General features: G+C 52.4%; 4 non-coding genes across 4 annotated transcripts; all 4 read right to left on the bottom strand.

The window, feature by feature from the left end:
- Positions 1–673: 673 nt before the first annotated feature.
- LOC132810517 (5S ribosomal RNA) lies at positions 674–792 on the bottom strand. Its single transcript, XR_009642888.1, has one exon. It is a non-coding gene; the product is annotated as a 5S ribosomal RNA (ribosomal RNA).
- A 1,534-nt stretch (positions 793–2,326) lies between these two features.
- On the bottom strand, positions 2,327–2,445 carry LOC132810498 (5S ribosomal RNA). Its single transcript, XR_009642877.1, has one exon. It is a non-coding gene; the product is annotated as a 5S ribosomal RNA (ribosomal RNA).
- Positions 2,446–3,981: 1,536 nt separating this feature from the next.
- On the bottom strand, positions 3,982–4,099 carry LOC132810547 (5S ribosomal RNA). The gene has a single exon (XR_009642918.1). It is a non-coding gene; the product is annotated as a 5S ribosomal RNA (ribosomal RNA).
- Positions 4,100–5,628: 1,529 nt separating this feature from the next.
- Positions 5,629–5,746, bottom strand: LOC132810546 (5S ribosomal RNA). Its single transcript, XR_009642917.1, has one exon. It is a non-coding gene; the product is annotated as a 5S ribosomal RNA (ribosomal RNA).
- Between the last annotated feature and the right edge of the window lie 229 nt (positions 5,747–5,975).

Here is a 5,975-nt window from a genome sequence, read left to right as displayed (position 1 = left end):
CTGAAAGACTGGAGCGACTGGGCTTGTGTGTACCCTCGAGTTTAGAAGACTGAGAGGGGATCTGATTGAGACATTTCAGATCATCAAAGGATTGGACACTCTGGCGGCAGGAAACATGTTTCCGCTGCTGGGTGAGTGCCGAAACAGAGGACACTGCTTAAAAATACGGGGTAGACCATTTAGGACAGAGATGAGGAGAAACTTCTTCACCCAGAGAGTGGTGGCTGTGTGGAATGCTCTGCCCCAGAGGGCAGTGGAGGCCCAGTCTCTGGATTCATTTAAGAAAGAGTTGCATAGAGCTCTCAAGGATAGTGGAATCAAGGGTTACGGAGATAAGGCAGGAACAGGATACTGATTAAGGATGATCAGCCATGATCATATTGAATGGTGGTGCAGGCTCGAAAGGCAGAATGGCCAACTCCTGCACCTATTGTCCTCCTTTCCTGACTGCCACCCGCAGACAGCGTGCAGCCCCAATCCCTTTCTTTCCGTCTTTCTCGCTGATTTCGGCAGCGCTCCGCTCTCCTCCCCTCCCTGTCTGGTGCCTGCAGGCGACTGATGGCCGGCACAGCAGCAGCAGCAGCAGCAGCAGCAGCAAAAATAACCTGCCGCTCCATTGCGTGGCACAACACAAGTGCAGAGGGGTGACTTGAGCAGCCCTGCTGGCGGAAAAAGCCTACTGCACCTGGTATTCCCAGGCGGTCTCCCATCCAAGTACTAACCAGGCCTGAGTCTGCTTAGCTTCCGAGATCAGACGAGATCGGGCGTTTTCAGACTAGTATGGCCGTAGGCACCGGCCCCTTCCTTTTCTCCCTACTTCAAGGCGTGCTGGCCAGCCACATTTTCTTTGCTGCTCTTTCTCTTTATCCCCTTTGTTTTTTTTTTCTTTTCTCTTTGCTCTTCCTCCTCTGTGCGTGCTTCCCTCCCTCCGTCCCTCCAGCTGCCTTTCAGCCAGCCCTTGCCCACCAGGCTCCTGTAGTCTCCCACATCCCCACGCAGGCCAACTGCAAGCCCTCCCCCTGCTTCATCAGGCTGCAGCCTGCATTCTCTCATCCTTCCGCACTCCTCCACGCCTCCCTTTCCCAATGGCAGGCAGTGGCCAGGGGGGTACCGCAGGGATCACTACTGGCACCGCAGCTTTTTACCATATATCTTAACCATCTACAAGATGCTATTAGCCATAACATTAGCAAATTTGCTGATGATACTAAGCTGGCTGGCAGGGTGAAATGTCATCAGGATGTTAGCAGATTACAGGGTGACCTGGACAAGTTAGGTGAGTGGCCAGATGCAATTTAATGTGGATAAATCAATGGTTACCCACTTTGGTGGAAGGCAGATTACTACCTAAATGGAATCAATTTAGGTCAAGGGGCAGGACAGAGAGATCTGGGGGTTCCTGTACACCACTCAATGAAGGTAAGCATGCAGGTACAGCAGGTAGTGAAGAAGGCTAATAGCATGCTGGCCTTCATAACAAGAGGGATGGAGTATAGAAGCAAAGAGGTTCTTTTGCAGCTGTACAGGGCCCTGGTGAGACCACACCTGGAGTACTGTGTGCAGTTCTGCTCTCCAGATTTGATTCTGGCTATTGAGGGAATGCAGCGTAGGTTCACCAGGTCAATTCCTGGACTGGCGGGATTACCTTACACTGAAAGACTGGAGCGACTGGGCTTGTGTGTACCCTCGAGTTTAGAAGACTGAGAGGGGATCTGATTGAGACATTTCAGATCATCAAAGGATTGGACACTCTGGCGGCAGGAAACATGTTTCCGCTGCTGGGTGAGTGCCGAAACAGAGGACACTGCTTAAAAATACGGGGTAGACCATTTAGGACAGAGATGAGGAGAAACTTCTTCACCCAGAGAGTGGTGGCTGTGTGGAATGCTCTGCCCCAGAGGGCAGTGGAGGCCCAGTCTCTGGATTCATTTAAGAAAGAGTTGCATAGAGCTCTCAAGGATAGTGGAATCAAGGGTTACGGAGATAAGGCAGGAACAGGATACTGATTAAGGATGATCAGCCATGATCATATTGAATGGTGGTGCAGGCTCGAAAGGCAGAATGGCCAACTCCTGCACCTATTGTCCTCCTTTCCTGACTGCCACCCGCAGACAGCGTGCAGCCCCAATCCCTTTCTTTCCGTCTTTCTCGCTGATTTCGGCAGCGCTCCGCTCTCCTCCCCTCCCTGTCTGGTGCCTGCAGGCGACTGATGGCCGGCACAGCAGCAGCAGCAGCAGCAGCAGCAGCAAAAATAACCTGCCGCTCCATTGCGTGGCACAACACAAGTGCAGAGGGGTGACTTGAGCAGCCCCTGCTGGCGGAAAAAAGCCTACTGCACCTGGTATTCCCAGGCGGTCTCCCATCCAAGTACTAACCAGGCCTGAGTCTGCTTAGCTTCCGAGATCAGACGAGATCGGGCGTTTTCAGACTAGTATGGCCGTAGGCACCGGCCCCTTCCTTTTCTCCCTACTTCAAGGCGTGCTGGCCAGCCACATTTTCTTTGCTGCTCTTTCTCTTTATCCCCTTTGTTTTTTTTTTCTCTTTTCTCTTTGCTCTTCCTCCTCTGTGCGTGCTTCCCTCCCTCCGTCCCTCCAGCTGCCTTTCAGCCAGCCCTTGCCCACCAGGCTCCTGTAGTCTCCCACATCCCCACGCAGGCCAACTGCAAGCCCTCCCCCTGCTTCATCAGGCTGCAGCCTGCATTCTCTCATCCTTCCGCACTCCTCCACGCCTCCCTTTCCCAATGGCAGGCAGTGGCCAGGGGGGTACCGCAGGGATCACTACTGGCACCGCAGCTTTTTACCATATATCTTAACCATCTACAAGATGCTATTAGCCATAACATTAGCAAATTTGCTGATGATACTAAGCTGGCTGGCAGGGTGAAATGTCATCAGGATGTTAGCAGATTACAGGGTGACCTGGACAAGTTAGGTGAGTGGCCAGATGCAATTTAATGTGGATAAATCAATGGTTACCCACTTTGGTGGAAGGCAGATTACTACCTAAATGGAATCAATTTAGGTCAAGGGGCAGGACAGAGAGATCTGGGGGTTCCTGTACACCACTCAATGAAGGTAAGCATGCAGGTACAGCAGGTAGTGAAGAAGGCTAATAGCATGCTGGCCTTCATAACAAGAGGGATGGAGTATAGAAGCAAAGAGGTTCTTTTGCAGCTGTACAGGGCCCTGGTGAGACCACACCTGGAGTACTGTGTGCAGTTCTGCTCTCCAGATTTGATTCTGGCTATTGAGGGAATGCAGCGTAGGTTCACCAGGTCAATTCCTGGACTGGCGGGATTACCTTACACTGAAAGACTGGAGCGACTGGGCTTGTGTGTACCCTCGAGTTTAGAAGACTGAGAGGGGATCTGATTGAGACATTTCAGATCATCAAAGGATTGGACACTCTGGCGGCAGGAAACATGTTTCCGCTGCTGGGTGAGTGCCGAAACAGAGGACACTGCTTAAAAATACGGGGTTAGACCATTTAGGACAGAGATGAGGAGAAACTTCTTCACCCAGAGAGTGGTGGCTGTGTGGAATGCTCTGCCCCAGAGGGCAGTGGAGGCCCAGTCTCTGGATTCATTTAAGAAAGAGTTGCATAGAGCTCTCAAGGATAGTGGAATCAAGGGTTACGGAGATAAGGCAGGAACAGGATACTGATTAAGGATGATCAGCCATGATCATATTGAATGGTGGTGCAGGCTCGAAAGGCAGAATGGCCAACTCCTGCACCTATTGTCCTCCTTTCCTGACTGCCACCCGCAGACAGCGTGCAGCCCCAATCCCTTTCTTTCCGTCTTTCTCGCTGATTTCGGCAGCGCTCCGCTCTCCTCCCCTCCCTGTCTGGTGCCTGCAGGCGACTGATGGCCGGCACAGCAGCAGCAGCAGCAGCAGCAGCAGCAAAAATAACCTGCCGCTCCATTGCGTGGCACAACACAAGTGCAGAGGGGTGACTTGAGCAGCCCCTGCTGGCGGAAAAAGCCTACTGCACCTGGTATTCCCAGGCGGTCTCCCATCCAAGTACTAACCAGGCCTGAGTCTGCTTAGCTTCGAGATCAGACGAGATCGGGCGTTTTCAGACTAGTATGGCCGTAGGCACCGGCCCTTCCTTTTCTCCCTACTTCAAGGCGTGCTGGCCAGCCACATTTTCTTTGCTGCTCTTTCTCTTTATCCCCTTTGTTTTTTTTTTCTCTTTTCTCTTTGCTCTTCCTCCTCTGTGCGTGCTTCCCTCCCTCCGTCCCTCCAGCTGCCTTTCAGCCAGCCCTTGCCCACCAGGCTCCTGTAGTCTCCCACATCCCCACGCAGGCCAACTGCAAGCCCTCCCCTGCTTCATCAGGCTGCAGCCTGCATTCTCTCATCCTTCCGCACTCCTCCACGCCTCCCTTTCCCAATGGCAGGCAGTGGCCAGGGGGGTACCGCAGGGATCACTACTGGCACCGCAGCTTTTTACCATATATCTTAACCATCTACAAGATGCTATTAGCCATAACATTAGCAAATTTGCTGATGATACTAAGCTGGCTGGCAGGGTGAAATGTCATCAGGATGTTAGCAGATTACAGGGTGACCTGGACAAGTTAGGTGAGTGGCCAGATGCAATTTAATGTGGATAAATCAATGGTTACCCACTTTGGTGGAAGGCAGATTACTACCTAAATGGAATCAATTTAGGTCAAGGGGCAGGACAGAGAGATCTGGGGGTTCCTGTACACCACTCAATGAAGGTAAGCATGCAGGTACAGCAGGTAGTGAAGAAGGCTAATAGCATGCTGGCCTTCATAACAAGAGGGATGGAGTATAGAAGCAAAGAGGTTCTTTTGCAGCTGTACAGGGCCCTGGTGAGACCACACCTGGAGTACTGTGTGCAGTTCTGCTCTCCAGATTTGATTCTGGCTATTGAGGGAATGCAGCGTAGGTTCACCAGGTCAATTCCTGGACTGGCGGGATTACCTTACACTGAAAGACTGGAGCGACTGGGCTTGTGTGTACCCTCGAGTTTAGAAGACTGAGAGGGGATCTGATTGAGACATTTCAGATCATCAAAGGATTGGACACTCTGGCGGCAGGAAACATGTTTCCGCTGCTGGGTGAGTGCCGAAACAGAGGACACTGCTTAAAAATACGGGGTAGACCATTTAGGACAGAGATGAGGAGAAACTTCTTCACCCAGAGAGTGGTGGCTGTGTGGAATGCTCTGCCCCAGAGGGCAGTGGAGGCCCAGTCTCTGGATTCATTTAAGAAAGAGTTGCATAGAGCTCTCAAGGATAGTGGAATCAAGGGTTACGGAGATAAGGCAGGAACAGGATACTGATTAAGGATGATCAGCCATGATCATATTGAATGGTGGTGCAGGCTCGAAAGGCAGAATGGCCAACTCCTGCACCTATTGTCCTCCTTTCCTGACTGCCACCCGCAGACAGCGTGCAGCCCCAATCCCTTTCTTTCCGTCTTTCTCGCTGATTTCGGCAGCGCTCCGCTCTCCTCCCCTCCCTGTCTGGTGCCTGCAGGCGACTGATGGCCGGCACAGCAGCAGCAGCAGCAGCAGCAGCAAAATAACCTGCCGCTCCATTGCGTGGCACAACACAAGTGCAGAGGGGTGACTTGAGCAGCCCCTGCTGGCGGAAAAAGCCTACTGCACCTGGTATTCCCAGGCGGTCTCCCATCCAAGTACTAACCAGGCCTGAGTCTGCTTAGCTTCGAGATCAGACGAGATCGGGCGTTTTCAGACTAGTATGGCCGTAGGCACCGGCCCTTCCTTTTCTCCCTACTTCAAGGCGTGCTGGCCAGCCACATTTTCTTTGCTGCTCTTTCTCTTTATCCCCTTTGTTTTTTTTCTCTCTTTTCTCTTTGCTCTTCCTCCTCTGTGCGTGCTTCCCTCCCTCCGTCCCTCCAGCTGCCTTTCAGCCAGCCCTTGCCCACCAGGCTCCTGTAGTCTCCCACATCCCCACGCAGGCCAACTGCAAGCCCTCCCCT

This window comes from Hemiscyllium ocellatum, unplaced genomic scaffold, assembly GCF_020745735.1.
Source record: "Hemiscyllium ocellatum isolate sHemOce1 unplaced genomic scaffold, sHemOce1.pat.X.cur. scaffold_1764_pat_ctg1, whole genome shotgun sequence".
Classification (NCBI taxonomy): domain Eukaryota; kingdom Metazoa; phylum Chordata; class Chondrichthyes; order Orectolobiformes; family Hemiscylliidae; genus Hemiscyllium; species Hemiscyllium ocellatum.
This window is presented reverse-complemented; position numbering and strand designations above follow the sequence as displayed.